This window comes from Nerophis lumbriciformis, linkage group LG14, assembly GCF_033978685.3.
Source record: "Nerophis lumbriciformis linkage group LG14, RoL_Nlum_v2.1, whole genome shotgun sequence".
Lineage (NCBI taxonomy): Eukaryota > Metazoa > Chordata > Actinopteri > Syngnathiformes > Syngnathidae > Nerophis > Nerophis lumbriciformis.
In genome coordinates, this window is record NC_084561.2 from 20,213,961 (window position 1) to 20,222,855 (window position 8,895).

General features: G+C 41.2%; 1 protein-coding gene across 1 annotated transcript in view; it reads right to left on the bottom strand.

Moving 5' to 3' along the window:
* The window catches only part of rabgap1l (RAB GTPase activating protein 1-like), a 239,686-nt gene extending 231,013 nt beyond the window's left edge, over nt 1-8,673 (bottom strand). The window contains exon 1 of the mRNA XM_061975869.2: nt 8,566-8,673. The gene's annotated coding sequence lies outside the window, so the exon portion shown is untranslated. The remainder of the gene's footprint in view (nt 1-8,565) is intronic.
* Between the last annotated feature and the right edge of the window lie 222 nt (nt 8,674-8,895).

Genomic DNA, 8,895 nt, shown 5'->3' on the forward strand with positions numbered 1-8,895 from the left:
GCTCAAATTAATGGAGAAATCGTCGCTTTCTCTGTCCGAATCGCCCTCGCTGCTGGTGGCCATGATTGTAAACAATGTGCAGATGTGAGGAGCTCCACAACCTGTGACGTCACGCGCATATCGTCTGCTACTTCCGGTACAGGCAAGGCTTTTTTATCAGCGACCAAAAGTTGCGAACTTTATCGTCGATGTTCTCTACTAAATCCTTTCAGCAAAAATATGGCAATATCGCGAAATGATCAAGTATGACACATAGAATGGACCTGCTATCCCCGTTTAAATAAGAAAATCGCATTTCAGTAGGCCTTTAACCCTTGTGTAATGTTCATATTGTTGTTACTCAGCCAGCGTTTGTGGGTCTGATGGACCCGTTGCATTTTGTGGCAGATGTTTATTGGGATAAGGTAAACATCTGTTCAGTATTTTAACATAAAAGTGTTTGATTGTGAGGCATTAAAAGCCACAACATGCAACGGGTCCATCAGACCCACAAACGCTGGCTGAGTAACAACAATATGAACGTTGCACGGAAATGTCTCTGCCAGTTTCTGCATCTCACAGGGATTCTTCTTTTGTGTTTCTGCACCTGCAGTTCCCACACAAGGTTGCAACATTGTTTGTCAACACTGCCTGCTCTCATTTTCTCGCACATTTGACCCTCTGAAGTTCTGTGTACCTACACTCTGTCCTCCTCCTGTCTAGGCCTGCTGTGTGTGTGTGTGTGTGTGTGTGTGTGTGTGTGTGTGTGTGTGTGTGTGTGTGTGTGTGTGTGTGTGTGTGTGTGTGTGTGTGTGTGTGTGTGTGTGTGTGGTACACAGAACATCAATTTCCACACTTCTATTTTGTGATCTTATATGTAATAGAAATGTGTAGGGAGGGGGGGGGGGTGTATGGTGTGTGGTCATTAAATATGTATTCTCATATATGTTCTTCACAGAAAATGAGCCAAAGTCAGTGAGTCTCAGTTTGAAAAATTAATTTATTGTATAATTTTTCTTTTAATAAAAAATGAAAACGGGTCCCACAGACCCGAACACCACACAAGGGTGTAGTTTCAAAATCCGCGGAAATCGGATGGATTATATCGGATGGATTTGAATTTAATTTTACACATTCCACTGTATGGTTGAACAGCATTCTGTGGAGCAATGTTCCCTCTAATTTTTCACGTGTGTGAGCAAACGCACAAACACCCTGAGCATTCAGTGGAATACAGACGTGCACACTGTGGTCATACCAGCAGCACATTTGTCTCAAACCTGACATAACAATTTAAATGTCTTATTATTATAATCAAGTGACTAGTCAATTTCAAGAGATTATTTTCTAATATATGTGATTTGGCCCACTTAGATATTGTATTTTATGCTTGGGTGGGGGTCCTGCTTTGGAAAGATTGTGTACCCCTTTCAGAGATCACATTTAGTTCTCCTTAAAACATTCACATGTTGCATGAGATGAAGTGTTTATTAATTTTCTGTCCTTAAAATAAATATTTTTATTAGCAATTATGTAGTCCTGTAACATCATTTCATGATTAATATCCAAAAAATAACATTCTTAACAAATGACAGTAGAATAAGCACACTGATTGAGGAGTCATAGTAAAACGACCTGAAATGTACACTTTACGTGTAGTGTTGGAGTTGTCCAACTTTTTGTGTGGCCATAAACGCACCAGTGGCTAATTGCCATAGTGTATGTGTTGGTGCAGGTGAGAGAGAGAACAAGTGGCTGCTGTTGATATAACAAATGACAAAAAGTTGCTTTTGGCTTGGTTTGTACGGTAGACAACGACCAGTTTTGCTAGATAAAAGTATTTTACACATTGTTTTGGTGTGGTTATGGCCGACAAACAATTTTGCTAAATAAAGGGACCGATGGAATTCCTGTCCTCCTTTAAGTGTCTCCACAGACGTTACAATAATTGAAGTGTTGACAAACATTGTTTTATCTGTTGTGGCCGCCTTTCGTCACCTGTTACTCACAGTTGCATTGCAAAATCATACAAAACAAACGATTTGTTTATTTTGTTTAGAGTGGGATTTGATTTTTTGCGCGGCATAGATTTGCTGTGCGCAGAGGACGCGTGAGCAGTGCGCGATTGCGCAGGTGCGCACCTTAGAGGGAATGTTGCTGTGGAGTACATAAAATGCATCCGGAAAGTATTCACAGCGCTTCACTTTTACCACATACATACACAGCCTTATTCCAAAATAGACAATAGAAAAATGTTTTAATTTTTTTTTTTTGTAAATGTATTTAAAAAGAAAAACAAAATACACATGTCCAGAGCATTTGCTTAAACTTTGTTGATGTATCTTTGGCAGCAATTACAGCCTTGAGTCCTTTTGAATATGATGCCACAAGCTTGGCACATCTATCTTTGGGCAGTTTCACCCATTCCTCTTTGCCCATTATTATTTGCAGCACCTGTCAAGCTCCATCCAGTTGGATGAGAATTGTTGGTTTTCATCCATGATGTCTCTGTACATTGCTACATTCATCTTTTCCTCTATCCTGCCTCGTCTGACAGTTCCTGCCGCTGAAAAACATCCCCACAGCATGAGGCTGCCACCACCATGCTTCACTGTAAGGATAGTATTGGCCTGGTGATGAGCGGTGCATGGTTTCTTCCAAACATGGCACCAGGCATTCACGCCAAAGAGTTCAAGCTTTGTCTCATTAAACCAGAGAATTTTGTTTCTCATGGTCTGAGAGTCTTATGATGTTGGCAAATGTTTACCTCAGAAATTGCTTCTGTTTGGCCACTCTACCATACAGGCCTGGATTGCTGCAGAGATGGTTGTCCTTCTGGAAGGTTCTCCTCTCTCCGCAGAAGAACGCCGTAGCTCTGACAGAGTGACCATCGGGTTTTTGGTCACCTCCCTGACTAGAATAAGATGAATGCAGCAATGTACACAGACACCCTGGATGAAAACCAACGCTTCCCATCCAATCTGATGGACCTTGAGCGGTGCTGCAATGACGAATGGGCAAAGAAAAAAGGGGGAAACTACCCAAAGATAGGTGTGGCAAGCTTGTGGCATCGTATTTCAAAATACTTGAGGCTATAGTTACTGCCAAAGGTGCATCAACAAAGTATTAAGCTAAGGCTGTGATTTTTTTTTATACATTTGCAAAAAAAATAAAAAAATCACACTCATTATGTGTGTAGAATTTTGAAGATGAAAATGTATTTATTCCATTTTGGAATAATGCTATAACATAACAAAATGTGGAAAAAGTGAAGCACTGAATACTTTGATGCACTGTAACCCTGCCAAGACCCAAAAATCCTAATTCCAGCATTCACCTGCAAACCTTCATAGTTCATCATGTCTTGCAAATGTTGTTCGATTCTTGCATTATTCCAGTGAATACAAATAATGCTGGAAAGTACCTCTTATTGTAATGTTACTAACAAACAACATTGAACAAAGACTATCACCATACTGCAGTACCTTGTTGTGACAACCGGCATTGAGGCATAGCCACACACAACCAAACACAATTCACCATGCAGTTCAGCAAATACTAGGGATGTTCGATAATATCGGACTGCCGATATTATGGGCCGATAAATGCTTTAAAATGTTATATCGGAAATTATCGGCATCAGTTTCAAAAAGTAAAATTTATGACTTTTTAAAAGGCCGCTGTGTACACAGACGTAGGGAGAAGTACAGAGCGCCAATAAACCTTAAAGGCACTGCCTTTGCGTGCCGGCCCACTCACATAATATCTACTGCTTTTCTCACATACAAGTGAATGCAAGCATACTTGGTCAACAGCCATACAAGTCACACTGAGGGTGGCCGTATAAACAACTTTATCACTGTTACAAATATGCGCCACACTGTGAACCCACACCAAACAAGAATGACAAACACATTTCGGGAGAACATCCGCACCATAACATAATATAAACACAACAGAACAAATACCCAGAACCCCTTGCAGCACCTACTCTTCCAGGACGCTACAATATACACCCCCCGCTACCCTCTACCCCCCCCCCCCCCCCCAAACCCACCCACCTCAACCTCCTCATGCTCTCTCAGGGAGAGCATGTCCCAAATTCCAAGCTGCTGTTTTGAGGCATGTTAAAAAAAATAATACACTTTGTGACTTCAATAATAAATATGGCAGTGCCATGTTGGCATTTTTTTCCATAACTTGAGTTGATTTATTTTGGAAAACCTTGTTACATTGTTTAATGCATCCAGCGGGCATCAAAAAAAAATTAGGCATAATAATGTGTTAATTCCAAGACTGTATATATCGGTATCGTTTGATATCGGAATCGGTAATTAAGAGTTGGACAATATCGGAATATCGGATATCGGCAAAAAAGCCATTATCGGACATCTCTAGCTGTAACTAAAACAAAATGTGGAAAAAGTGAAGCACTAAATACTTTTTTGATGCACTGTAACCCTGCCAAGACCCAACAATCCTAATTCCAGCATTCACCTGCAAACCATCATAGTTCATCATGTCTTGCAAATGTTGTTCGATTCCTGCATTATTCCAGTGAATAAAAATAATGCTGGAAAGTAGGGCTGGGCGATTTACACGATATATCGCGGGTTTGTCTCTGTGCGATATAGAAAATGACTATATCGTGATATCGAGTATACGTTCTCACGCAGTTGCTTTTAGCTGCGGACATTACACTACAGCAGGGGTCACCAATCTTTTTGAAACCAAGAGCTACTTCTTGGGTACTGATTAATGCGAAGGGCTACCAGTTTGATACACACTTAAATAAATTGCCAGAAATAGCCAATTTGCTCAATTTACCTTTAACTCTATGTTATTAATAATTAATGATATTTATCTTTGTGGAAACACTGATCATCTTAATGATTTCTCACAATAAATATATATAGAAACTAGGGCTGCAACTAACGATTAATTTGATAATCGATTAATCTGTCGATTATTACTTCGATTAATCGATTAATAATCGGATAAAAGAGACTAACTACATTTCTATCCTTTCCAGTATTTTATTGAAAAAAACAGCATACTTGCGCCATGTTCTTTCAACTTGCCAAATAAAACAAGGAAAATGTTACAAAAATGCACACTTTTGACACGCCTGCTATAGATAATAAAAAATTAAATCTGATAAATGTATCAATAAAAAGCAGAGCCTGACGACGCATGCACGTTTATCACAACTCTCTCGCTCTCCCCCTCCCTCACGAATGCTGCTGCACGCACAATTTGTTGTGTTTTTAACCTTCTTAACCCTGAACGTATATTGAAAATACACGCAACCCTAACTCAAAATGCCGGACATTTGAGGCATTTAAGAAACGCCGCCCGACGGCTCCGCAAAAGAGGACATGTCCGGTGAAAAGAGGACGTATGGTCAGGACCTAGCCCGGTCACTGCTAGGTGACTAATCCTCTTTTGCTAGCATGCTAGCAGCTAACGGGCTAGGATAGACTGACCATACGTCCTCTTTTCACCGGACATGTCCTCTTTTGCGAACTGTCAGGGCGGGGTTTCATAAATGCCTCAAATGTCCGGCATTTTGAGTATTGTTTACACAACGTGCAGTATGCTACTTAATATGTCCGTGTGGAAACTCGTTCGGTACACTTCCGCACCGAAACGAAACCCCTGTACCGAAACGGTTCGATACAAATACACGTACTGTTACACCCCTATTATTTTGATTATTGTTTCTCAGCTGTTTGTAAATGTTGCATTTTATAAATAATGGTTAAAAAATTAAAAAAAAAAAAAAAAAAAAAAACGTAGCCTCTGTGCATGCGCATAGCATAGATCCAACGAATCGATAACTAAATTAATCGCCAACTATTTTTATAAACGATTTTAATCGATTAGTTGTTGCAGCCCTAATAGAAACAGAAATATCAATATGCAACACTTTATTTTTATATTTTCTCTATGTGCACATTTTTCAAATTGAACATTTTCAAATGATCACTTCTAAGACAGTCTTGTGAAATCACAATATCCCATTTTAACTAGCTAGCCACTAACATTTTTTAAGAAATCATGAATTACTTTGCACCATTGTTTGTACAAATAATAACTCATGTAAAACACAAAAGTCAACTCTCAAATGTTTTAATAAATCATGTCACACTTTGAACTGGACGCCAAATCTATTATCTGTTTCTTTGTCAGTTAGTGGGAAGCCTGGCATTGCATGCTGTTAACTAGTGTGTTGTACTCTGGTGTGTAACTTGACACTGCAACTCTGAGTGAGTCTTGCAGATGTGCATCAGTGAGGCGTGTTCTGTGTTTGTTCTTGATGAAGTTCATGTCAGAAAAGGCTGATTCACAAAGATAAGTTGAACCAAACAGGCTTGCAACCTTCATAGCTGCTGCGCATACACCACTGTACATTTCTGTGTCAACAAGGCACCAAAAGTTTGGTGCAGCCAGGTGGGCTTTGAGGTGGAGGTCATTTTGCAGTGTTACAATTGCAATCTCCACCTGTTCAGCATGCAGGCTGAATGTTGCACTTAACTGCTCAGCAATGCATGATATGTCCACGTTCATGAAAGGATTAGAAATGAACGACACACATGGCTCAAGCTGATCCGGGTCACAAAACCTGTTCTCAAAAAAACCTGCCCAAATCTGTTTATGACCTGAGAGTACTTTTCTGCAACTTTGTCAAAAGCTTCAGATGCAGAAGCATCGTCTTTCAGCACCATCTGCACAGAGGGAAAGTGCAGCACTTTTTTTCTGCTTTAAATGCATTTAAAGCACTTATCATATCGGCGACAGTTTTACCTTTGTCTTGCCGCTCACAGTTCAAACTGTTCAGTTTCCCAGTAATGTCCGTTAAAAATGCAAGGTCAAGTATCCACTCAGTGTCCTCCAGCAGCACGGTGTCCTCACCTCTGGACTGCATGAACTCTTTGATTTAAAAAAATGGGTATTTCTGTCTGTCATTCCGTCGTACATTTTTTTTCCTTTTCCGGAAGATTTTTTGTAGAGAATTAATGATGAAAAAAAACACTTAATTGAACGGTTTAAAAGAGGAGAAAACACGAAAAAAATTAAAATAAAATTGTCCTGGGTCTTCCCCGTGGCCTCCTACCGGTCGGACGTGCCCTACACACCTCCCTAGGGAGGCGTTCGGGTGGCATCCTGACCAGATGCCCGAACCACCTCATCTGGCTCCTCTCGATGTGGAGGAGCAGCGGCTTTACTTTGAGTTTGCCCCGAATGACAGAGCTTCTCACCCTATCTCTAAGGGAGAGCCCCGCCACCCGGCGGAGGAAACTCATTTCGGCCGCTTGTACCCGTGATCTTGTCCTTTCGGTCATAACCCAAAGCTCATGATCATAAGTGAGGATGGGAACGTAGATCGACCGGTTAATTGAGAGCTTTGCCTTCCAGCTCAGCTCCTTCTTCACCACAACGGATCGATACAGCGTCTGCATTACTGAAGACGCCGCACCGATCCGCCTGTCGATCTCACGATCCACTCTTCCCTCACTCGTGAACAAGACTCCTAGGTACTTGAACTCCTCCACTTGGGGCAGGGTCTCCTCCCCAACCCGGAGATGGCACTCCAGCCTTTTCCGGGCGAGAACCATGGACTCGGACTTGGAGGTGCTGATTCTCATTCCAGTCGCTTCACACTCTGCTGCGAACCAATCCAGTGAGAGCTGAAGATCCTGGCCAGATGAAGCCATCAGGACCACATAATCTGCAAAAAGCAGCCACCAAACCGGATCCCCTCAACGCCTTGACTGCGCCTAGAAATTCTGTCCATAAAAGTTATGAACAGAATCGGTGACAAATTCACCATGCAGTTCAGCAAATACATAATGTAAAATAATGACAGTATTTTGTATATATATGCACATCACAACACTCTGTTGAAGATATAGTAACATTCTTGGCTTAAACAGTTGTAATGTATTTCATTTGAACACTACCCAGAGATTTTCAAAATAAAACTCTCAAAAGGTGGCAGGTGTGGTGCATTCAATTCCCTGATACAAAAATAGTTTGTCAGGGTTAAGCAGTATTGTGTAAGTGAAACTTTCTTTTGTGTGCATGCCTTTTTCCTCTCAGCATCAACAGCTTCTCCTTTTTGTAGCAGCTATTAAACCAAAAGTGGAAGATGTGTTTACACAGTTACAACCAGGGTTGGGAAAAAACAGGCTCGTCATAGCAAGTTGATGCAGACAATGCAGGCAATGCAAAATTAGCTAGCGTAAAGCTAACTTAACAAAAGCTATTTCTGTGCTTGTTTGCACAGCAGAGCAGCATATAGTTGTGCAGCCATCGCACAGAGCAGGTGAGTGCAGGCTCAACCGGAAGTGCCAACCAGTGCCAGGCTAAGACCTGCTAGCTAACGCCAAGCTAACTTTGGCTAACGCTAACCAGCTCGAAGTCCATAACATTGGATCCTTGTTCGGAAGAGCGACACCTCAACAACACCCAAAACCGGCCCCCGACAAGGGAATACGACCGACAACAAATTGTCTCACTTGATAGGACGTCACAAAGCCGTTAAAGCGAGCACATTTGTTGACAAACACGCTGTCAACTTACTTGTTCGAAGCGATGAGGAGTTCCCTGCTAGCTGTCAAGATGTTGCCGAAGATCGTTTATGTTCACAGGAGGGAGGCATCACTCTCCACTTTAAGTGCACCTTTTCCGGTTAGGTGCGGAACACGCATGCGTAGTCCTTCAGCTCGAGTTTCAAGCGACCACATGCATGCCTAATAATAATAACAACAACAGTGCTGTATACAGTAGTACTATTATTAGGGCTATTTCATTAGGGTTTTTTTATTCGTGTAAGAAATAAGTTCAGGCATGAAAAGAGCAGCACTCATATGCAAAATAAATGTTTTGGAAACGTTCATTGAATTTATTTAG